At 37.5% G+C, this 23925-nt stretch overlaps 1 protein-coding gene and 1 long non-coding RNA gene across 4 annotated transcripts in view; one reads left to right on the plus strand and one right to left on the minus strand.

The window, feature by feature from the left end:
• Window positions 1–23925, minus strand: part of C28H16orf87 (chromosome 28 C16orf87 homolog) — an 85375-nt gene that overhangs the window by 57864 nt on the left and 3586 nt on the right. The gene's annotated exons all lie outside the window — the stretch shown is intronic.
• On the plus strand, window positions 3730–8085 carry LOC106848226 (uncharacterized). The gene is made up of 3 exons (XR_001402385.3): window positions 3730–3981; window positions 6716–6784; window positions 7170–8085. It is a non-coding gene; the product is annotated as an uncharacterized lncRNA (long non-coding RNA).

Raw genomic sequence — 23925 nt, forward strand, 5'->3', positions numbered from 1 at the left:
ATTTAAAGAACACCAGTCCTAGGGGCCGGCCCGTGGCCGAGTGGTTAAGTTCGCACACTCTGCTTCGGCGGCCCAGGGTTTCACCAGTTCGAATCCTGGGCGCAGACATGGCACCACTCATCAAGCCATGCTGAGGCAGCATCCCACATGCCACAACTAGAAGGACCCACAACTAAAAATACACAACTATGTACCCGAGGGGCTTTGGGAGAAAAAAGGAAAAATAAAAAAATTTTTTAAATCTTTAAAGAACACCAGTCCTCAGATTTTTCCAAAACAAGCTACACAACATGAACCTTGAGGACACTATGCAAAGTGAAATAAGCCACTTACAAAAGACAAATACCAGATGATTCCACTTATAAGAGGTACCTAGAGTAGTCAAATTCATAGAGACACAAAATAGATGGGTAGTTGCCAGAGGCTGGGGGGAAGGAGAATGGAAGCTATTGTTTAATAGGAATACAGTTTCAATTTTGCAAGACGAAGAGTTCTGGAGATGGATGGCGGTGATGGTTGCACAATATGAATGTACTTAATACCACTGAACTGCACACTTAAAAACGGTTAAGATGGGGGCCAGCCCCATGGCTGAGTGGTTCAGTTCGTGTGCTCTACTTCAACGGCCCAGAGTTTTGCTGGTTCGGATCCTGGGCGTGGACATGGCACCGCTCATCAAGCCATGCTGAGGCGGGGTCCCACATAGCAGAGCTAGAAGGACATACAGCTAGAATATACAACTATGTACTAGGGGTGTTTGGGGAGAAGAAGAAAAAGAAAAAAGAGATTGGCAAGAGTTGTTAACTCAGGTGCCAATCTTTAAAAAAAACAATGGTTAAGATGATAAATTTTGTCATGTGTATCCTACCACAGTTAGAAAAATTAGAGAAAAAGTTGTGGTTTTTTGGCATATGCATATCCACTTGTTCTAGCAGCACCTGTTGAAAAAAATACCCTTTCTCTACTACTCTGGTCACCCTGCAGAGACAGATGGACCTCCTATCTAAAATTTGGTTCAGATGTTGACACTGATGATACCATCCATGCACCAGGAGGGTATGAAAAGCCTTTCATAAAGAGGCTTTTTGGGAGTACAAGGCAGGCTCCCAGGCAGGTCCAAAATGGTTTGAGAGAGCAGGTAAAGAAGATTGGCTCTGTTTTTATTGTGGTTAGGAGGAGGGGCTGGGGTGAGGGTTCCTGCATGTGAGTGGCTATGGCTTACACAATTTGAACTTTCTGCTGTCACTAAAGGAGGGAGTACTGGCCTTTCTTATCAACTTGCCCAGATGTGGGACAGGAGGGGAAAGACATGCTGAGGCTTCAAAGCTGTCAGCAATCAAACATCAAAAACGGGAGTCAGGCACTTTATTATAATTCACTCTCCCAATGTTAACTGATGACTGAAATGTGCTGTTTCACTTAACTGAACGTGAACTTGTTTAAACAAGCCATTATGGCAATTATATGAGGTTTGTGCTTTAAGATCCTGACTGTAAAGACTGGGTGCGAAGGCAGGGCTGTTGAGGTACCCCATGGGTAGCTAGGTAAAGGTGTATTATATTCCCTTGAAGATGATGGCAAGGTATGGCTGAGAGAGTCTTCAAACGGCACTAACCAGAACATGTTAGTTAAATCTATGCAAAGCATTTATGAGATATTGATTGGACTGAGTCAGTAATTTCCATTATATTGGGTACAGAGGCCTTAAAGGGTAGGACAGCATTAACGTTGTGGTAATCGAATGCATGGCACCATTCATTCTTTCCAAGTTTAAAAATCAGGTAAAATTGGGCTAATTAAATGGAGAAGCAGTGAGGATAATTCCTTCTCTAAATAAGTCTTGTATCAGAGGTTTCAATTCATGAAGGCCTTGTTTCCCTTTACACTGTGCCATGTTAACTATTTTAACTGGGGGGACCAGGAAGTCTGTGGGGTCCCGTTTGGTAAAGCTGATGGTAAGTGCCAGAGACTTAATTTTAATGTATTACTTAATGGGTCAGGGCATCCATGCCCACTATGGGATATTTTAGGCTAAGAGACACTATGTCTATGGGGAATTTAGGCAAAGGAATAGTTCTGATGGTTAAGGTGAGACACACCTATCTGTTCTCTATTTTACATTTGGTAATTTCTCTGAAAGTATAGGTGTACCTTGTTTAAATTTAGTGAGCTCCCAGATACAACTGTAATTGGAGGCCCAGTATCAATTAAGGCCATGAAGGTTTGTCAATTGGTACACTTCAGCAGATGTTAAAGTTAACTCAGAATCTATGTTGTCGAGGCACAAAAGGCAATCAGAGCCCTTTTATCTTTTCGTTGCACAAAATCTAACTGGAAATTTTGGGTTTCTATTTGGGTTAAATTGTGGACCTGTTTCAGCTTTTTGTTTCCTTGGCTCCATCTCCTCAACTCAGAGAGCCTGCCATGCTACTCCTGAGCGTCCTTTCCCTAAGCCATAGCCAAGAATTCTCTTGGGAGAACCATAGGGCTCATCTAATTTGTTTCTCAATTCTCAGGGTAACTATCCTTCATTGCCTGATGTCCAGTGTCTTCAAAACCATTGTTTCAAATGTTTCATCTGTTTTTTCATAGCTGTTTCAGGTGGGAGAATAAATCTGGTCTCTATTACTCCATCTTGGCCAAAAACAGAAGTCTGTTACTTTTTTTTTTTTTTTTTTGCCTTTTATTTGTTTTGTTTACTTTTTATTTAAGGAAATTGTAGAGTCACATGCAATTATAAGAAATACTACAGAGAGGGGCCAGCCTGGTGGTGCAGCGGTTAGCTTCACAAGTTTTGCTTTGGTGGCCCAGGGTTTGCTGCTTTGGATCCTGGGTGCAGACCTATGTACCACTTGTCAAGCCTTGATCTGGCAGGCGTCCCACATATAAAATACAGGAAGATGGGCACGGATGTTAGCTCAGGGCCAATCTTCCTCAACAAAAAAGAAAACAAGAGAGAAGGACTGGCAGTAGATGTTAGCTCAGGGCTAATCTTCCTGAAAAAAAAAATACTACAGAGATCCCTACACATTTTGGCCTTTCCTCCAATAGTAACACTTTGCAAAATTACAGTATAATATCATGACCAGGACATTGATATGATACAATCCACTGTGATCTTATTTAGACATTTCATCATACTTTAACAGTTAAATCCCTTGCAAGAAAAACTTTTGAAGAGATACTGCCACCAAATAGTTTCACTAATGATGATCCTTAAATCAAAAATTATTCACCAAAAACCAGAAATGATTTTCAACAAAACAGTACCAGCAAGAATAAGTACAGACAAAAAACTGTAATTCCATATGTAAAACAGCCCATTCTCTTACTGTTTTTCTTTAATAAAGCCTAGTTATAGTGCTTTATATTCATGTAATTTCAAGATGCCTTATATTCTCGAACATAAGCACTTTATTAATTAAACTAATTAAGCTAACTAAAATTCTGGTACAGTTCTTTTACTTCAGTAATGTGAAACAGAATAAAGAAAACCTCATTTAAAATGAGGTCAGGAGGCCAGAAGGGAGAGCTCTCACACATTACTACTCAACATCAATTACAGACCCCAACAGGAAGAATCATCAATCACTACCCCAGCAGGAAGAAGATTTCCTCCTTGCCCAGCAACTCAGCCAATCAGAAACTGTCACCACTCCGAACTCTTGCTTTCCACCTACGGGTTTTCATTCAAAACAACCCCTCCCAACTTCCTCCGTTTTCTCCGCTGTTTGCTGACTTGCCTGTGACTTTTCAGGACAGGACTTGCTTGTCCTGAATTGCAACTGCTCTGCTATTCCCATATAAACCTATTTTGCTGGGAAAATAACTGGTTGTTTTGTTTGTTTAGGTTAACATTACATGGTGTCAGCAGTGAGATCCAGAGAAGACCCCCAACAACTCCAAGGCTGGTGGGCAAACGGGTGCTGGTACCCAGAGCCCACTGAGGTCACTGCTTTCTTGCCGACCCTGGAGTATGAGGTTAAGTTTTCTCCTAGATTCAATCTCTTCTCTCTTTGCATTTTGAGCTATCTAGCTTTATTCAAGATCTGTTTTATAAAGCCTTCATCCTTTCTGTATAAAAGCTTCATCCTTTCTGGTTAAAGCCTTTGTCCTTTCTAGGAGTACTTGTTTGGTGTAATTAGGCCTATTAGAAGTGTGCTAGCATTTGGCATGATTCCATCAGAAATCAGGCTGTTTAGAAATTTTTCTTTTGCCCTGGAGAAAAACCTCAGAGAAATGGGATCCCAGGCATCTAAATGCTTTGAGGGCACTCCTCCTCCTCAGGGACCCCATCCAGTTTTATGTTTAAAGATTGCAGTCCATTCTGATGTGCATTTATAACTAAGTGGACCGACTTAACCAAAAGTAATTTAGATGCTAAAGTTTCTAAAAGACAAAATGACTTCAAAAACAGCTCTAAAAGGATCCTTCCAGCATACAAATAAAAAACCTTCAGTTAAAAAAAACTGGTCACCTGAGCAGGTAACCTAACTCTGCCAGAAAGTTTGTATGAGTTTCGTACTTGAGATATGGCTAAAATTTTAAAATTTCTGTGTCTATCTGTATGCTATGTATGTCTGTGTATGTATGTAACAGATATGTGATATTTTTCTACCTCTGAATGGTATTGCCAAAATTAATTTGTAAAAGAGTTCTATTTAATTGCCTTAAGGAAAATCCCATGCTTATATAAAGCATTCCTAAAAAAATATATTTCAGTAATATAACAGAACCTCACCCAAGTGCTTTTCAAGTTCACATGATCTGAGAAAATATCAGAATTAAAGCTAGTTTAAGTTTGTTGGTTTAATTGAAACAGGTAGGTCTTTAGAGTTGTCAGCATTAAATATAATATTTTTCTTCTACCTCAGTTTATTAGTCAAATAAGTTCATGTTATCTTTGCAGCAAAATTTGTGAGCAAAAAAAAAAATCACTTGAGATAACAGCCAACTTTGTCTAACGTCTCATGAAGTTTTTGTGAATAATCCGAACATAATTGTTGGGAACAAATTATTTAGATAGATGAAAATGGAATAAGAATTTTTAGGTACAATAATTACAATATGTGTGTTTAAAAAATAGCCTCCTTGGCCAGCCCAGCAGAGTAGTGGTTAAATTTGTGTGCTCCGCTGAGACGCCCCAGGGTTCATGGGTTCAGATCCTGGGCGTGGACCTACACACTGCTCATCAAACCATGCTGAGGCAGCATCCCACAGACAAAATAGAGGAAGACTGGCACAGATGTTAACTCAGGGACAATCTCCCTCAAGCAAAAGGAGGACGACTGGAAACAGATGTTAGCTCAGGGTCAATCTTCCTCACCTAAATAAGGAAATAAAGAGCATCTCTGGGCCCAGCTCTGTGACCAAGTGGTTAAAGTTCCACATGCCCCACTTCAGTGGCCCAGGGTTTCACAGGTTTGGATCCTGGGCGTGGACGTGGCACCGCATATCAGGCCATGCTGAGGTGGCATCCCATAAAGCAGAACCAGAAGGACCTACAACTAGAATATACAACTATGTACTGGGGGGCTTTGGGGAGAAGGAGAAAAAAAGAAGATTGGCAACAGATATTAGCTCAGGTGCCAATCTTTAAAAATATAAAAAACAAAATAAATGGAGTTGGGAGGCCAGAAAGGGGAGTTTTCGCACAGTACCACTCAAGGTCAATTACAGGAAAGACAGTCAATTACAGACCCCAACAGAAAAAAATGTGCATTGCATCCCGAATAGAAATTGACTACCCTAGCAATTCAGCCAATGAGAAACCATCACCACCTTGAGCTCTTGCTTTTCTCCAGTGGACTTTCATTCAAAACAACCCCTCCCAATTTCCTCCTTTTTCCCTATCAAAAAATGTTCCTCTCCTTTGATTGTTGGACTTGCCTATGGCTTTTGCCATAGAATGTGTTTCCAAATTGGAATTCTTTGGTTTTTCCCGAATAAACTCATTTTGCTGATAAAATAACTAGCTATTTTATTTTTAAGGCTCATAAGGGAAACTTTTTTTTTTTTAAAGATTGGCACCTCAGCTAACAACTGTCGCCAATCTTTTTTTCTTTTCATTTCTTCGCCCCAAAGCCCCCCAGTACATAGCTGCATATTCCAGTTATAGATCCATCTGGTTGTGCTATGTGGGTCACCGCCTCAGCATGGCCTTATGAGTGGTGCTGTGTTCGCACCGAGGATCCAAACCAGTGAAGCCCTAGGCCACTGAAGCAGAGTGCGCGAACTTAACCACTTGGCTGGCCCCCAAAACCTCTTTTAATTATGGCCTTTTGGAAACAGCCTCATCATAATCCTATGACAAATTAATCTTTTCACTTGCTTTTTCTAAAGAGTTAGAAAGTTCAGAATTCGCAGAAGTCTCTCTTTCCTCTGGACTATTAACTGACTCTGGGTTCTTACCCAAATTCATGGTTTCTGAATTTGCGACCTGATAAGCTGTATTAGTGGGCAATCTATTTGGTTCCAAACAGTTCTTTTGAGATAACAATACTGTCTTAATACATCTTCAGAGTTTTGCTATTTTTGTGAAGAGTTGTGAAGAGCTATTACTTCATGTTTATTCCCCCACTGTATCTTCCCAATGCTCTCAGTTAATTCTACAAGTTTGTTCTCTTTCTGTGCTCACTGTTCTATTTTCTCTTCCTAACTAACAGAAGCCTCCCATTGATCCACTTTACTAAATCCTCATGGTTACCTTAAGCAGGAACGTCCAGGAAGCATACAAGACTCCGGATTTGCCTCCAGAAGAAGAGGCTTTTTCCCCTGGGATGAAGTAAGTGCCAGTGACAACATGATTAGAAACTTCTCCCTAATATTGAGAGAGCTAGCCAATTCTAAAGCCAAAAACAGTAGCAGCCCAATGATTACTTAACTCACTAGCTAATGTAGTCTTAGCTCTCAATTACCTACTTGCCGAGCAGGAAGGTGTGCAATAGTGGCCACCACCTATAGCACATGGACAAACTCCTCTGGGGAAATAGAAACTCAATTGCATACAATCATAGAGCAAGCATACTGGTTGCAACAAGTCTCACCTGGCTCTCCATGGTCCCTTGATTTGTTCAGTTGGCTACTTTCAGGCCTAGGATCCTACTTTAGAACCATCGTACAATTTGGAATTGTCATGCTACTTATTTTCTTTTTCTTTGTTTTTTTAGGAAGATTAGCCCTGAGCTAACATCTACTGCCAATCCTCCTCTTTTTGTTGAGGAAGACTGGCCCTGAACTAACATCTGTGCCCATCTTCCTCTACTTTTATGTGGGACGCCTGCCACAGCATGGCTTAATAAGCAGTACGTATGTCCACACCCAGGATCCAAACCTGCAAACTCCAGGCCACCGAAGTGGAGCACACGAACTTAACTGCTACCCCCCCAGGCCAGTCCCTGTCATGTTACTTTTGATTCTGTTTTGTATAATTATTTTTAAGTTTTGTACTTGTTGCCTCCCAAACCTTTTATAAAAACAATATATCCAATAACGTGATGCTGATTCAACACTGCAAAATGATCTCCAACACTTATGACCTTGATAAAACATAGACTTTAGACAGGAAGGGCCTGAGTTCTCCCTCCTACCCTTCCTTATTACTCAAATATGACCTCAATAGGTTTCTAATCTGTGAACTTTCCCTCTGACATGAGACACAACATCCAGGAAGGCTCTCTTCTTGGCACCAAGGAACAAAAGCCACTGAATCAGGAAAACCTGACTCTTGATCAGCAATGCTTTCAAAGAAAGGTCTTGATCAAAAGGGAGAATGCGGGAACCAGCCCAGTGGCATAGTGGTGAAGTTTGCGAGCTCTGCTTTGGCAGCCCAGGGTTCGCAGGTTTGGGTCCCCAGCAGAAGGAAGGAAGAGTTCCTCCTTGCCCAGCAAACAAGCCAATGAGAAACCATCCCACCCTGAACTTGCTTTCCACCAATGGAGTTTTGTCCAAACAGCCCCACCCAACTTTCTCTTTTGCTCTATAAAGTAATGTTTCTCTCTTTTGTTTGCCTATGGCTTTTGCTGTAACTTGCTTGTCTCAAATTGCAATTCATCTGCTATTCCCAAATAAACCCATTTTGCTGGTAAAATAACCAGTTTGTTTTATTTGTTTAAGTCAACAGTAAAAATACTGAAAAAGCAGAACTCTAGCTTGTATTTAAGAGAAAAACTTTAATAACTGATTTCCAAAACACACCTGCACTTCAGGTGTGTCCAAGTCCACATTTTATTAAGTATATCATTTGGTTCTTCAAATCACAACTAAAAACATTAATTTTTTAAAAAGATATATATGCCAGAGATAGGCATGTTTATCATTTTTTCATTTTACATCTTTGTTCAAATCAAGTTCAAAAGTATTAATTCACTTATTTAAGACTAAACATATGCCCAAGAAAATCATCTATGCCCACATTCAGAACTATCAAAAACTGTTAAATGAGAAACAGTACACACTCACATTCAATTAACAGGCTGATGTCCATTATGTAATGAAAAGGTTTAACGTAACATTCCTGCAATTGAGCTAATTATCACCATGATAACAACAAACTACTACTACCTCCACCAAATCCATTTATAAAAAGAGCTCCCTGTAAAAACAACTGTAAAATGGGTTGGACAAGTTGGATACTATTAATCCAAGAGTTAAGGACAATACAATGTGTACTCTGTGTTGAAGACTATTAATGAATTGCTCTAATGTTGCATTTCCAGGATTTTAAAAAGAAAAAAAATCCAAAGTATTATTTACTGATAATATTGTTTGTAGGGGCAACTACATCAATTGACTCCTTGAACATAAATTGTTTTTACATTTTTCCAAGCAATACTGTAAACAAACCTAAGAAAAAAGTCCTTGTCTTATTTTGTTTCCTAGAGTAAAAGAAGCTAAAAAATAACCACGCTATAAACAATTCATTCCAATCCTTTATTACACAGAGAAGCAAAAATCACTGTTAGAAGGTATAAAATTCATAAAATCATGCTCGGTGTCAAAACATTCATCAAATAGAAAACAAAATAGCTCTATTAGAAAAACAGAAAGAAAATACCTAAGATAATAATTAAAACAACAAATACACAAAAAAATACCAGGAAGAACAAATGTTGTATGATTCCACTTACATGAGTTACCTAGAATAGGCAAATTCATAGACAGAAAGTAGGAGAGAGGTTACCAGGAGTTGGGAGGAGTGGGGAATGGGAAGTTGTTGTTTAAGGGGTACAGAGTTTCAGCTTGGGATAACAAGAAAAGTTCTGGAAACGAACGGTGGTGATGGTTGTACAACACTGTGAATATACTTAATGCCATGGAACTGTATACTTAAAAATGGTGAAAATGGTAAACTTTATTTTATGTAGATTTTACTAAAGTTGTTTTAAAGATTTTTTTTTTCCTTTTTCTCCCCAAAGCCCCTCGGTACACAGGAGTATATTCTTCGTTGTGGGTCCTTCTAGTTGTGGCATGTGGGACGCTACCTCAGCGTGGTTTGATGAGCAGTGCCATGTCCGCACCCAGGATTCAAACCAACGAAACACTGGGCCACCCGCAGTGGAGCGCACTAACTTAACCACTCGGCCATGGGGCCAGCCCCTAAAAATGTTTTAAATACTGAAGTTATTTCTTCCAAAGAGATTTATAATTACTCAAGTCAAATTATGTCAGAACATAACTAATTTAATTTTAGACTAAGAATAGGAGTAATCTCTCACCTTGGAAAACATTACCAAATCCTTTTCATCCTGGTGGTGCTTCATGGCACTGGAAAAACATAAATTATATTTCTCTTGTATAATCCTTCTCTGACACTTCCACCACTGTCCTTAAGACACATTTGTATAAAACATAATATAGGGGCTGGCCCCGTGGCCAACCAAGTGGTTAAGTTCGCACACTCTGCTTCAGCAGCCTGGGGTTCGGATCCTGGGCATGGACCTACACACTGCTCATCAAGCCATGCTGTGACAGCATCCCACATAGAAGAACTAGAAGGACATACAACTAGGATATACAACTATGTACTGAGGCTTTGGGGAGAAGAGAAAAAAAAGAGGAAGACTGACAACAGATGTTAGTTCAGGGCCAACTCCGCCCCCCCCCCAAAAAAAGAAAGAAAAGAAAAGAAAATTAGCTCCTTTAAAAAAAAAAAACTATCAATTTGGTTGATCCACAAGATTGCTCCCAAAACAATGTGCTAATACCTCCTTTAAAAAAGAAAAAAAAAAAAAGGCTCTCCAGTCTTTTAAAATTACTCAAACTTAAAATGATAAATATATGTGTAAATACAACTGTGTACAAATATTTTTATTTTCTTCTATTTTTTCTTTTGAAGACATATGATTGGTTAAAGAAGGTATCAGCAAGTTTTTCTGTAAAGGGTCCCAGAGCGAACATTTTAGGCTTGTGGGTCACATAACTGTGTCTCATATTTTTCTTTTTCCTTTTTCTTAGTAACTCTTTAAAAAGGCAAAAACCATTCTTAGCTTGTGGGTCCTAGAGAAACAAGCCAGGAGCCAGATTTGGTATGGGAGCCATATTTTGCCCACTTCTGACTTAAAGCAAAAAGTATAACATTGTATTGTTGAGTTTGTAACATTTATAGATGTAACAAACATGATAACTATAGCAAAGGTGACCAACCTTTCCAATTTGCCCAGGATTGAGGGAGTTGCCCATACAGAAGAATTTCAGTGCTAAAACCAGGAAATTCGCAGGTAAACAGAATATAAACTGATCACTCTAATAATAGCACAAAGATTGGGAGAAGCTTTAAAGGGAACTAGACGGTTACAAAGTTCTTATATTTTTCCTAAACTAATCCAGTATTGCCTCTAAATAGACTGTGATGTTAGGTTGTGTAATATAATTCAAGCAAAGAAAAAAAAGGTAAAAAACCCATAGAGAAATTAAAACATAGTACCCAAAACATGTGATTAAGACAAAAGAGGGAAGAAAAAGGGAAACAGAACAAAAAGCACTGAGACAAAAAAGAAATAGCAAAAAACTTAAATCCAAACATATAAATAGTTACATTAAACACAAATGGATTAATTCTCCAATCAAAAGGCAGATATTGTTAAATGGATAAAAAAGCAAAACCACACTAAGCTATTCACAAGAAACACACTTTATGTTTATACAAGTATAATTGACATACAACAGCCTATTAGTTTCAGGTATACATCATAGTGATTCAATATTTATATACATCACAAAATTATCACCATGATAAGTCCAGTTACTATCTGTCATCACACAAAGTTATTACAATATTATTGACTATATTCCCTACGCTGTACATTCATCCTCATGACTTTATTTTATAACTGGAAGTTTGTATTCTTAATCCTTTTCACCTATTTCACTCCCTCCCCCCCCCACAAACCCTCCTCCCTCTAGTAACCACCATTTTGGTTCCTGTATCTATGAGCCTGGTTTTGTTTTGTTTTCTTCATCTGTTTGGCTTTTTTTCCCTTCTCCCCAAAGCGCCAGTGCATGGTACTACATCCTAGCTGTAAGTTCTTCCAGTTTCTCTATGTGAGCCACTGTCACAGCACGGCAACTGACAGACCAGTGGTGTGGTTCCATGACTAGGAAGTGAACCTGGGCTGCCAAAGTGATGAGAACACCAAACGTGAACCACTAGACCATCAGGGCTGGCTCCATTTGTTTTGCTTTTAAATTCCAGATATAAGTGAAATCATATGGTATTTGTCTTTCTCTGTCTGACTTATTTCACTTAGCATAATATCCTCCAGGCTTATCTATGTTGTTGCCAGTGGAAAGATTTCATTCTTTTTTTATGGCTGAGTGACATTCCATTGTATATATCTACCCCACATCTCCTTTATCCATTCATCTATCAATGAAACCTTAGGTTATTTCCATATCTTGGCTACTGTAAATACTGCTGCAGGGAAGAGAGGTGTGCACATCTCTCTTTGAATTAACATTTTCACTTTCTTCAGATAAAACACCTCAGATAAAGCACAATTGCTGGGTCATACAGTATTTCTATTTTTAACTTTTTGAGAAACCTCCATACTATTTCCCATAGTGGCTGCACCAATTTACATTCCCACCGTCAGTATACAAGAGCTCCCTTTTCTCGACAACCTCACCAACATGTTATTTTTTTGGCTTTTTGATAATAGGCATTCTGAGAGGTGTAAGGTGGTACCTCATTGTGGTTTTAATTTGTATTTCGCTGATGATTAATAATGTTGAGCATCTTTTTATGTACCTTTTGGACATCTGTACATCTTCTTTGGAAAAATATCTACTTGTAACTCCTCTGCCCATTTTTTAATTAGGTTGGGTGGGGTTTTTTTGATATTAAGTTGTATAAGTCCTTTACATATTTTGGATATTAACCCCTTAATGGATTATGATTTGCAAATATCTTCTCCCATTCAGTAGGACGCCTTTTCATTTTGTTGATGGTTTCCTTCGCTGCACAAGAGCTTTCTAGTTTGATGTACAAGAAATACACTTTAAATACAAAGATGCTAACAGGTTGAAAGAAAAAAAAAGAAAAAACATATGTCACTGTGAGATAATAGAAAAAATAGATATATTAATCTCTGTCGTGGGTTCCTGGTACAGAGCTCCTAAATCTTTTGGGAGTTTCCCAGGTGACAGCAGTATCTTTTGTTCTAATGAGGTGACTCTTGGTGGGCTCCTGGGTGGGGGATGGCCACCAGAAAGACCAAGCCATGATCAGAAGCTTGGAATTTTCAGCCCAACTCCCAATTCTCCAGCATTTGAGAACCTCCCTGACCTTGCCCTATGTAAGTAACTCTTCATTTGGCTGTTCATCTGTATCCTTTACTATTCCTTTACTATACAATAATCTAGTAAATATAAGTAAATGTTTCCCTGAGTTTTGTGAGCTGCTCTAGCAAAAATCTGAATTCAAGGGAGAGGAAGTCAGGGGACCTCTGATTTGTAGCCAAGTAGGAGAGAAGTTGTAGGAAACCTGTAGGAAATACTTGCAATTGGTGTCTGAAGTAGGCGGCAGTCTCATGGGACTGAGCCTTAATCTACGGTATATGTCACTATCTCCAAGTAGACAGTGTCATCAGAATTGAGTTAAATTCTAGGACAACCAGCTGGTGTCACAAAGAATTGCTTGGTGTAGGAAAAAACCACACAAATCTGGTATCAGAGGTGTTGGGAGTGTGGTAGTAACATGAGAGTAAAGGAGAGGGAGAAGTGAGTTTTTCCTATTCCACCATACAAACAGCAAGTATAAGAAGGTTAGACTGGCTACTATAAAATCAGACAAAGCAGATTTCAAGATAAACAGCATTTACTGGAGACAAGGAGAGACATTTAATAACAGAAAGGTCAATACATGAGGAAGATAGAAAATTATAAATGTATATGTGTTTAATGATAGAGTTTCAAAATAAATGAACAAACATTGAGAGCACTAAAAAGAGAAACATTCAAATCCACAATCATAAGTGGATGTTTCTAACACACTTCTCTCAGTAATTTATAAAACTAGACAAAAACCTGAGTAAAGATACTTGAACGAAAATATCAACAACCTTAAGATAAGAAAAATTTGTAGAACACAACACCCAACAGCTGAAAGAATATCCACTCGTTTCAAGTGCACAAGGACAGTTACCGAGGCAGACCGTATACTGCGCCATAAAATAATTCTCAGATTCCAAAACGCCAAAATCTTAGAGAAATGCTATCTGACCACAACAGAATTAAACTAAAAATTGATAAAAATAGGATATCTAGAAAGCCCCAAGTATACGGAATTTAAACACTCTTCTAAAAATTACAGGTTCAAAGAAGAATCAAAAGGGAGGTCAGAAAATATTATAAACTAAATAATAATCAAAAAACAACATATGGAAATTTGTGGGATGCAGTTAGCCAGTGTCCAGAGAGAAATTTATAACTTGAAATGATTATATTAGAAAAGAAATGTCTAAAATTAATTATCTTTCTTCATAAAGCTGGAAAAATAAGAGCAAACTAAAACTAAAGCAGAAAGATGAAAACAGTAAACAAAATCAATGAAAAAGAAAACAGGCAAGAGAGAAAAATCAATAAATCAAAAGCTGGTTCTGTGAAACTATCAAAATTGATAAACTTCTAGGCAGATTGATGGATGTAAGAAATGATGCAATTTAACAAAATATCAAGTGTGAAAGAGGACACCACTACAGAATCTACAGACATTAAAAAGATAATAAGGTAATATTATAAACATTATATCAACAAATTAATCCAGATGAAATGGACATACTCCTAAAAACTACACACACTTTCAAAACTGATTCAAGAAGAAACAGAAATATAAACAAATCTATAACAAGAAAGTGAATCATAATCAAAACAACAGCCAACAAAGCACAGTTCAGCACCAGATGGCTTCACCTGTGAAGCCTACCAAACATTTAACGAATTAAATCCTTCTCGGGACCAGCCCTGTGCCCAAGTGGTTCAAGTTCTGAGCACTCTGCTTCGGCGGCCCAGATTTGCAGGTTCGGACCCCTGATGCAGACCTACTCCACTCACGAGCCTTGCTCTGGAGGCATCCCACATACAAAGTAGAGGAAGATTGGCACAGATGTTAGCTCAGGACTGATCCTCCTCAAGCAAAAAGAGAAAGAGGAGGATTGGCAACAGATGTTAGCTCAAGGAGAATCTTCCTCACCCCTTCCCCTAAAAAAAAGGAATTAAATCCTTCTCAAGGTCTTTGAAAAAACGAAAGAGAGGGAACAATTCATAACTCATTCTATGAGGTCATCATTACTCTGATACCAAAGCCAGACGAAGTCAGCACAAGAAAAGAATACTGCAGACCAATATCCCTCATGAACATGGATGCAAAAATCTCCAACAAAATATTACCAAACCAAATCAAGCAACATATTAAAATGATTATCTACCATGACTATGTGGGATTTAGGAATGCCACGGTAGTTCAAAATAGGAAGATCAATCAATATAATACACCCCTTCCCCATTAATAGAATGGAAACAAAAAAAAAACACATAAGCATTTCAAGTGATGCAGAAAAAGCATGTTACAAAATCTAACACTGTTCATGATAGAACGCTGAACAAATGAGAAATAGAAAGGAACTTCCTCAACATGATAAAATGAATTTATGAAAAACCCAGAGCTAACAACCTACTCAACAGGAGGGACTGAAAGCTTTCCTTCAAAGACCAAGAACAAGATAAGCATGTAAAGACCAAGAACTAGATAAGCTGCTGCTTTTATTCAACATTGTAATGGAAAGCCAGAGAAATCAGACAAGAAAAAGAACTACAAGGCATCCAAATTGAAAAGGAGAAGTAAATCTCTCTCTATTCACAGGTCACATGATCTTATAAATAGGAAATCCTAAACAATACACACATACACACAATATTAAAGCTAATGAATGAATTCAGCAATGTTACAGGATACAAGATCAACAAACAAAAATAAGTTTTATTTCTACACACTAGCAAAGAACTACCCAAAAGTGGAATTAAGAAAACAATTCCATTTATAAGATCAAAAAAAATAATTTGAAATAAATGTAACCAAGAATATGCAACACTTGTACACTGAAAACTACATACCATTGCTAAAAAATTAAAGACCTAAATTAAATGGAAAGACAATCAAGTTCATGGATTGGAAGACTTAATATTGTTTTAATATTGTTAAAATAGCATTTCCCAAATTGATCTACAGAGTCCATGTAATTCCTATCAAAATTCCAATGGCCTTTTTTTCAGAAACGGAAAAGCTAATCCTAAAATTCACATGATTTGCAAGGGATTCTGAAAAGCCAAAACAATCTTGAGACAGAAAAACAAAACTGAAGGACTTGCATTTCCTGATTTCAAAACTTGCTACAAAGATACAGTAATCAAAACACTGTGCACTTGTGGTTTCCAGTTCCAAATGTAAGGAGCATGAAAGTCACCAACTCTGCCCTAACAAGTAGAAAGCTGAACAAACTGAAAAACCAACAACTCTTCTTAGATCTGTAAGAGAAGTAAGGTCCCGGGGCAAACCACTGCCCCAAAATTGGAGAAACAGAGGTGAATATAGAGAATCTAAACTGACCAAAACAGAAATTCAAAAGCAAAAAAACCTCTGTAGGAACCAGTGCCAGGGTAGAAAAAACTCAATTATAATTGACAAATTGCTGGAGGCTCAGTGTGGACATGTCTGAAAGAAAAACTCCAGGGGGACTCAGCCATAGGAGGTCCCCCACGCTTTTGTTAGTTTTACCTCCAGGAGCTCAACCAGGTTCTTACAGTATCAGAGAAAAATCCCCCTGTGCTTTCGGTAGAAGGAAGAGAAAAGGAAGCATTTTGAAATATGCCAGAGCACTCTATTATTCTTAACAAGCCCTGGCCTCAGGAGAAAATATTTAACCAAAGCCTAACTTGCTATGGTTTTATTAGTACCTGACTCGAGAGAAGAGAAATACCCAACTCCAGCACACTCTAGCCATCTAAGGGGAGACACAGGGTATGGGGGGGTCAGGGATAGGAGGAATAAGGAGCACTTGTGAGGTCCACAGTCCAGAGGCTCACCAAAAGGCTAAGACCTAATCATAGGACTAAAGAATGCTTCCTCACCCTACATCTTACCACCACGTTACTGAAGGCCTATTTATAGCAGTTTCTTTTATCTAGTACATCATGTCTGGCCATCAAGAAAAAATTACAAGGCATACTAAAAGGCAAAAAATACAGTTTGAAGAGACAGAGCAAGTGTCAGACCCAGACACGGCAAGGATGTTGGAATCATCAGACTGGGAACTTAAACAACTACGATTAATATGCTAGGGCTCTAACGGAGAGACAGCAGGCAACAACAGATGGGCAATGTAAGCAGAGGAAAATCCTAAAAAAGAACCAAAAAAAATGACAGAGATCAAAAGAACTAACAAAAATGATGAATAAATTTGAGGGGCTTACTAGCAGCCTGGACAGAGCTGAGAAAGGAATTTCTGAACTTGAGGCTATATCATTAGAAATCTCCAAAAATGAAAAGCAAAGAGAACAAAGACTGAAAAAAACAGAAAAAAGTCGGACACCAGCAAAAGTGTAACATACGCATAATGGGAACACTAGAAAGAGAAAAAGGAACAGAAGAAATATTTGAAACAACAATGACTGAGAATTTCCCCAAATTAATGTCAGACACCAAACCACAGATCCAGGAAGTTCAGAGAACACCAAGCAGGATAAATTACAGAAAAGCTATACCTGGGCATACCATTTTCAAACTGTAGAAAATCAAAAATAAAGAAAAATTTCTGAAAGAAATCAGAGGAAAAAAAAAACCCTTATCAATATTAGGAACAAAGATAAGAATTACATCTCCTCGTAAACCACGGAATCAAGAAGAGAGTGGTGTTTAAACTGCTGAGAGAAAAAAAACACCAACTGGAATTCTGTACCCTGTGAAATTATCCTTCAAACGTGAAGGAGAAATAAAGACTTTCTCAAGCAAACAAAAACTGAGGGAATATGTTGCCAGTAGACGTGTCTTGTGAGAAATGTTCAAAGAAGTTCTTTAGAAAAAAAGAAAATAACACAGGTCACAAACTTGGATGCGTATAAAGAAAGAATGAGCATCAGAGAAGGAACAAGTGAGGGTAAAACAAAAACTTATTTTTCTTATTCTTAATTGATCTAACAGATAACAATCTGTTCAAAGTAATAATAGCAACATCCCTTTATCATCCCTTTAATGTCCCTTTATCAGAAATCCAGCAGGCAGAAAATAAGTAAAGACACGGCTGAATGCAACAATCATCAATCAACTGGATATTACCGGCATCTTAGTCCATTCAGGCTGCTCTAACAAAATATCACATACTGGGTACCTTATAAACAACAGAAATTTACTCCTCACATTTCTGGAGGCTAGGAAGTCTAAGATCAAGGTGACAGCATGGTCACATTTTTGTGAGAGCCCTCTTCCTGGTTCATAGCAGGCTCTTTCTCACTGTGTCCTGAGACAGCAGAAGGGATGGGGAGTTCTGTGGAATCTTTTTTATATGAGAGTACTAATTCCATTTATCAAGGCTCCACCCTCATAACTTCATCATCTCCCAAAGGCCCCACCTACTAATACCACCATCTTTGGGAATTATGATTTCAACATATGAATTGTGGGACAACACAACATTCAGACCATAGCAACATCTATACACTACCTCATCCAACAACAGCAGAATACACATTATTCTAAAGCCTACATGGAACAATCACCAAGATAGACCACATTCTGAGCCATAAAACAGATCTAACAAATTTAAAAGAAAAAGCATACATTGTCTGTTCTCAGACCACAACTGAATTAAACTAGAAATCAATAACAAAATAACTGGAAAATCACAAAATATACAGACATTAAACAACACATTTTGAAATAACACATGGGTGAAAAAAGAAATCTCAAGATAACTTTTTAAATATTTTGAACTAAATGAAAATAGAAACAATATCAAAATTTGTTGGATGCAGTGAAAGCAGTGCTTAGAGGAAAACTTACAGCATTGAACGTATATATTATAAAATAAAAAATCTGAAATCAATAATCTAAGCTTCCCCTTAGAAAAAGAGGAAAAAAGAACAAATTAAATCAAAGCAAGCAGGAAAAAAAATAATAAAAATTAGGGAAGAAAACAATGAAATTAAAACAGGAAAATCAACAAAACCAAAAGCTGGTTCTTTGAAAATATCAATAAAATCAATAAGTCTCTAGCCAAGCTAAGAAAAAAGAGAAGGCACAAATAATATTAATAGCAGAAATGAAAGAGGGAACATCACTACAGATCCCAGGGACATTAAAAGGATAATAAAAGGATACTATGAACAACTCTATACCACAGATTTGATAACCTAGATGAAATGGATCAATTCCTTGAAAGATCCAATCTGCCAAAACTCACAAAAGAAACAGACAACCTGAATAGGTCTATATCTATTAAAGAAACTGAACCAATAATTAATAACCTTCCAAAGCAGAAAGCGCCAGACCAGATGATTTCCCTGGTGAATTCTATCAAATAGTTAAGGAATAAATACGAATTCTCTATAATCACTTTCAGAAGATAGAAGCAGAAGGAATACAACCTAAGTCATTCTATGAGGCCAGCATCACTCTAATACCAAAACCATATAAAGACACAACAAGAAAACTATAGACCAATATCTCTCACAAACACAGATGCAAAAACTCTGAACAAAATATTAGCAAACAGAAAGACCTGTACACTGAAAACTATAAGACACCGTTGAAAGAAATCAAAGACACAAAGAAACGCAAAGAGAGTCTGTGCTCATAGATTGGAAGAATTGACAGTTAAAATGTCTGTATTTTTAAATCTACATCTTCATCAAAAATAACTTAGGTAATTTTAGAGCAAATTTCTAAAGCTTTATAGATGATGATTATCCTTGCCTTGTTAACAGGTCAAGTTAAATTGATCAGACTGCAGCATAATGGGAAAAAAAACTAAAACAAATGGATGGAAATAAGCACTCCTATAACTCCATAGCTGGGAGGGTAAATTGGCAAATCTTCCTGGAAAGCAGGAGTTTAAAACAAAAAACAACTTTTCAATTTAAAAAAAAAGTCTGTACTTCCTAAGGCAATCTACAGATTCAATGCAATCCCTATAAAGTCCTAACAACATTTTTCACAGAAATAGAACAAAGAATCTTAAAATTTATATGGAACAACAGAAGTCCCCAAATAGCCAAAGCAATCCTGAGAAAAAAGAACAAAGCTGGAGGTATCACACTCCCTGATTCCAAAATATACTATAAAGCTATAGTAACCAAAACAGCATGGTACTGGCACAAAAACAGACACACAGATCAATGGAACCGAACTGAGAGCCCAGAAATAAACCCACACATTTATGGACAGTTAATTTTTGACAGATGGGCCAAGAACATACAATGGAGAAAGGATAGTCTCTTCAATAAATAGTGTTTGGAAAATTGGACAGCCATATGCAAAAAAAAAAAAAAAAATATGAAAGTAGACCATTATCTTACACCATACACAAAAATTAACTCAAAATGGATTAAAGACTTGAATGTAAGACCTGAAACCACAAAACTCCAAGAAGAAAACAAAGGCAGTATGCTCTTTGATATCATGGTCTTAGCAGTATCTCTTTTAGTATCATATCTCCTCAAGGAAGGGAAACAAGAAAAAACAAACAAATGTGACTACATCAAACTAAAAAGCTTCTGCACAGCAAAGGAAACCATCAACAAGACAAAAAGACAACCTAACAATGGGAGAAAATATTTGCAAATCATATATCTGATAAGGGGTTAATATCCAAAATATATAAAGAACTCATACAACTCAACAACAAAAAAATGAGCAAACCAATTCAAAAATGGGTAGAGGATCTGAACATTTTTCCAAAGAAGACAGACAGATGGCCAACAGACATAGGAAAAGATGTTCAACATCACTAATAACTAAGGAAATGCAAATCAAAACCTCAATGAGATACCAACTTAGACCTGTCAGAATGGCTATAATTAAAAAGACAAAAAATAACAAGTGTTAGAGAGGATGTGGAGAAAAGAGAACCCTCATACACTGCTGGTGGGAGTGTAAATTGGTGCAGCCACTATGGAAAACAGTAAGGAGATTCCACAAAAAATTAAGAATAGAGCTACTATAAGATCCAGCTATATCATTTCTGGGTATTTATCCAAAGAACACGAAATCACTAATTCAAAAAGACATATCCATCCCTATGTTCATTGCAGCCATATTCACAAAGCCAAGACTTGGAAACAACCTAAGTGCCTATCAACAGATTACTGGATAAAGAAGATGCGGTGTATATATATACAATAAAAACTTCAGCAGCTAAAAAAAAGATGAAATCTTGCCATTTGCAACAACACAGACGGACCTTGAAGGCATTAAGCTAAACAAAATAAGTCAGACAGAGAAGGCCAAATACCATATGATTTCACTCATATGTGGAAGACAAAAAACCAAACAAAAACAAGTACACAGAGAATAGACTGGTGGATATCAGACGGGGAGGGGGGTGGAGGGAGAACAAAAGGGATAAAAGGGCACATACGTACACTGATGGGTGGCAATTAGACTTTGGGTGGTGAACATGATGCAGTGTTCACAGAACTCAAAATATAATGATGTACACCTGACATTTACATAATATTATAAACCAATGTTACCTCAATTTAAAAAAAAGAAACAAATTAGCAAATTGAATTTACCAACGTATAAGAAACATCACATACCACAACCAAGTGGGATTTATCCAAGGTATGCAAGGCTGATTCAACATTCAAAAATCAATTAATGTAATCTATCACATCAACAGGCTGAAAAATTCACATGATCATATCAACAGATGCAGAAAAAGCATTTGACAAAATTCAACACCCATACATGAGGATAACTTTCTGTAAACTAAGAATAGATGGGAACATCCTCAGCTTGATAAAGAATATCTACAAAAAACCTACAGGTAATTTCAAACTTAATGGTGAAATTCTAGAAGCATTCCCACTAAGATCAAAAACAAGGCAAGGACGTCCCTTCTCATCATTCCTTTTCAACATCATACCTAGCTAATGCAATAAGACAAGAAAAGGATATAAAGGGTATACTGACTGGGAAGGAAGAAATAACACTTTGTTTGCAGATGACATGAGTGTCTATGTACAAATCCAAAAGAATCAACCAAAAAAATCTCTGGAAATGAGCCACCAAAATAGGGTTGCAGGATACGAGGTTAATATAAAAAAGTCAATCATTTTCCTATATACCAGCAATGAACAAGTGGAATTTGAAATTAAAACCACAATACTATTTACATTAGCACACCAAAAACAGAATACTTAGGTATAAATCTAATAAAATATGTACAAAATCTATATGAGGAAAACTAATGAACAAAATCAAAAATCAAAACAAAATCAAAAAAGAACTAAATATATGGATATTCCATGTTCATGGATAAGAAGACTCAATTTTGTCAAAACGTCAGTTCTTCTCAATTGATCTAAAGATTCAGTGCAATCTCAAACAAAATCCCAGGAAGTTATTCTGTGGGTATCAACAAACTGATTCTAAACTTTATATGGAGAAGCAAAAGACGCAGAATAGCCAATCCAATATTTAAGGAGAAGAACAAGTTTGGAGGACAGGCACTGCTGAATTTCAAGATTTACTATACAGCTACAGTAATCAAGACAGTATGGTAGTGGTGAAAGAATAGACCAATGGAACAGAACAGAGAGCCCAGATATAGACACACATAAATCAGTCAACTGATCTTTGACAAAGGAGCAAAGGCAACACAACGGAGCAAAGGTAGACTTTTCAACAAATGGTGCTAGAACAACTGGACATCTACATGCAAAAACAAAAACAATCTAGGCACAGATCTTACATGCTTCACAAAAATTAATTGAAAATGGATCAAAGACCTAAATGTAAACACAAAACTACAAAACTCCTAGAAGATAACACAAGAGAAAATTTAGATGACTTTGGGTCTGGTAATGACTTTTCATATACGATACCAAAGGCACAATTATGAAAGAAAGAATTGATACGCTGGACTTCATTAAAATTAAAATTTCCTGCTCTGTGAAAGACACTGTCAAGAAAATGAAAAGACAAGCCACAAATTGAGACAAAATATTTGCAAAAGACCTATCTGATAAAGGAATATTATCCAAAATATACAAACAACACTTGAAATGCAACAAGGAAATAACCCAATTAAAAAATGGGCCAAAGACCTTAAAAGACACCTCACGAAACAGATGTACAGATGGCACATAAGCATATGAAAAGATGCTCCATGTCTTATGCATCAGGGAAACGCTAAGTCTAACAACATATCTATTAGAATGGTCAACATCTAGAACACTGACACCACAAAATGCTGATAAGGATGTGGAGCAACAGGAACGCTCATTCATTGCTGGTGGGAATGCAAAATGTTACAGCCACTTTGGAAGACAGTTTGGCAGTTTCTTATACAATTAAACATACTCTTCTCATAGAAGCTAGCAATCATGCTCCTTGGTAACTACCCAAAAGAGATGAAAACTTATATCCACACAAAAATCTGAACACAATGTTTACAGCAGCTTAATTCATAACTGTCAAAACCAGGAAGCAACCAAGATGTCCCTCAGCAGGTGAATGGATAAATAAACTGTGGTACTCCCAGACAACAGAGTATTACTCAGTGCTAAAAAGAAATGAGCTAACAGGCCATGAAAAGACATGGCAAAACCTTCACTACATACTAGTAAGCAAAAGAAGCCAATCTGAAAAAGCTAAATATCACATGATCCCAATTATATGACATTCTGGAAAAGGTAAAACCATGGAGACAGTAAAAAGATCAGTGGTTGCCAGGGTTTGGCAGGAGGGAGAGATGAGGAGGCAAAGCACAGAGGATTTTTAGGGCAGTGAAAATATTCTATTATATGATACTGTAATGGTGAATATATGTCATTATGTATTTCTCCAAACCCACTGAACATACAACACCAAGAGTGAACCACAATGTAAACTACAGACTTTGGGTGATAATGATGTGACAATGTAGGCTTACCAGTTTTTTTGGTTTTTTTTAAAGATTTTATTTTTTTCTTTTTTCTCCCCAAAGCCCCCCGGTACATAGTTATATATTCTTCGTTGTGAGTCCTTCTAGTTGTGGCATGTGGAACGCTGCCTCAGCGTGGTTTGACGAGCAGTGCCATGTCCGCGCCCAGGATTCGAACCAACGAAACACTGGGTCGCCTGCAGTGGAGTGCGCGAACTTAACCACTCGGCCACGGGGCCAGCCCCTAGGCTTACCAGTTTTAACAATGGACCACTCTGGCGGGGGATGC

This window comes from Equus asinus, chromosome 28 (genome assembly GCF_041296235.1).
Source record: "Equus asinus isolate D_3611 breed Donkey chromosome 28, EquAss-T2T_v2, whole genome shotgun sequence".
NCBI lineage: Eukaryota > Metazoa > Chordata > Mammalia > Perissodactyla > Equidae > Equus > Equus asinus.